Genomic DNA, 2,290 nt, shown 5'->3' with positions numbered 1-2,290 from the left:
GGGAGGCTGAGGCAGGAGAATCGCTTGAGCCCAGGAGGTCGAGGTTGCAGTGAAATATGATCATGCCATGCACCACCCCTGCCTGGGAGACAGAGACCCTGTCAAAAAAAAAAAAAAAAAAAACTTTTAAAAAGTCATAAAAACAAAAGCATAACCCAGCTCCAAAGCATGGGCTGGACGGCACAGACGGGTGTGAGGGACAGACCGGTGTGAGGGACAGGCTGTCTCCCACGCAGCAGCTGAGCCCCTCAAGACCCGTGGCTGCTCCGGGTGCCCGTTCACTGGCTCTCCCGCACCCTACAAACCTCTTAGCAGGTCCTCAGGGCCACAGCCCAGTGAGACCTGCCGCTCAAAAACCTCCCAGGAACACCAGCACGTCCAGTCCCACCCGTCTCCAGCGAGGCTGCCTGCTTTCAACCACACCCCAACAGCTTCGCAGAGGACAACATTGAGGCCTATGAGGGAAAGTGACCAAGTGGCCAGGCCAAGCCCACAGAAGATGGCATCCAGCATGGGGAGGGGAGCAATGGGCAGCTCCCTGGGGCTCCCCCCCAGGCTCAGCCACAGGGTGTGTCCTGGTTACACCCACCACTGCCCTTCAGAGGGAGGTGTCCAGCCAAGGCATCACCCGGGAGGAGGAACTATGACTGATGATGTCCCCTGCAGCCTCCACCCTCCAGGCCACACTCAGGACTTGAGTGCCCTCTCCCGCCGCAGCCCCTGACCTGCTTCCAGGCTCAAGGACCAGGACTGTCACTCAGCATTCCTCATCTCCCAGCCCTGAGCCTCAGCTGTGCCCAGCGCCCCACAGAGCCTCGTCCTCAACTGTGAAATGATGGAAGTTACCACCCGGGGGGAGCCATCGAGGCCGCCTCCTTGCACAGCTCCATGGGAGGGGATCTGGGGCCGTCACTGCGGGGCCTGAGCCCTACACAGGCCCTGGCACAGAGGAAGTACCCAGTGAAAAGTTCCTTCCCTCCTGCAGTCTCAGAGCCAAGAAAGCCAGGCTGAAAGGGACCTAAGAAACGCCGGAGATGGAAATGCCTGTCACATGCGTTCATCAAATGGGAAATTGAGGCCCCGAGAGGGGACAGGGCCTGGTGCTCGAGACACAGCTGTGGCGCTTCCCTGTCTCCTGGAGCCTCCTTTCATCAAACACGTAGGTCCCTGGGTCTGTGATGGTCCACGCTCCGCCCTGGGTCCCAGGGAAGCCGCAGCAGGCTGGGGGTCCAGCATGAGGGCTGGGGGCCTCTGGATCCAGCCATCAGGGCCGCATGTCCCACCAGCAGCAGCTATGCAGGCAGGAAGGAGGAGACAAGGGCCTCATCACTGACAACTGTGGCAGGCACTGTGCTGTCCCTCACAGCCTGGAAGGCAGGGTATGCTCCCCACTGTAGGAAGAGGCAGGCCAGAGGCCACCCATCCGCAGGGAGCAGAGCTGGGGAAGGGACTCTGGCTGGCAGGGCCCAGAAACCTTAACCATTACCACTCAGGTTCCCCACGCTGACACACGCCAATGTGCATGCTCAGAACCACACAGGCCCTCCCAGGCGCAGCGTGCATTATCACTATTATTCCAGTTCTAATTCTGTAATCATCCTGGAGAAAATGTCAGTTCTTCTCTTCCTTTTCTCACTTGTCCCATGGACACTCTGCCATCGGGGCGGCGTCAGGTGGTGGACAGAATGATGGAAGGGCGTGGGTTGGGGAGGCAACCTGCAGTGTTTCCAGATGAATACTTACACCTCAACTGCACCAAAAAAGTAATCATAACAAAAACAATATGATTCCCCACCACAGACCACCACTGCCAGATGGCAGCTGCCTGGGACCACAGAGGGGCCGTGTCCTCAGCCAGGGAGGTCACACAGACAGACAGCCCCCCGCAGCCCTTAAATGACAACCTGAAGCCGGCTGGGCACCTGCCCAAATCTGGCCAGGAGCTGGCATCGGCAGTCCCTTCTCCAGAAGGCGTCGCAGCAGGACCACCTGCCCGTCCTTCACCACAGGTCAGTTGAGCTGCCATCCCCGGGAAGGTCCTGAATCCCAGGTATGGCGGAGGGAGCAGAGAGTGGACCCCTGCCCAGAAGGGAAGGTGAGAGAAGGGGCAGAGGGCAGAGAGGGCAGGAGACTCCTGGCTGCCCCCCTTACAAAGCAAGGAAACTTAGAGGCAATGACTCCAACTCCTTCATTTTGCAAATGAGGAACAGAACATCGGAGAGGGTAATGACTTACCCAAGGTCACACAGTGACAGGGTGAAAATTACGCCCAGAGATTCCATCCACCAGA

This window comes from Papio anubis, chromosome 8 (genome assembly GCF_008728515.1).
Source record: "Papio anubis isolate 15944 chromosome 8, Panubis1.0, whole genome shotgun sequence".
In the NCBI taxonomy this organism is placed as follows: Eukaryota; Metazoa; Chordata; class Mammalia; order Primates; family Cercopithecidae; genus Papio; species Papio anubis.
This window is presented reverse-complemented; position numbering follows the sequence as displayed.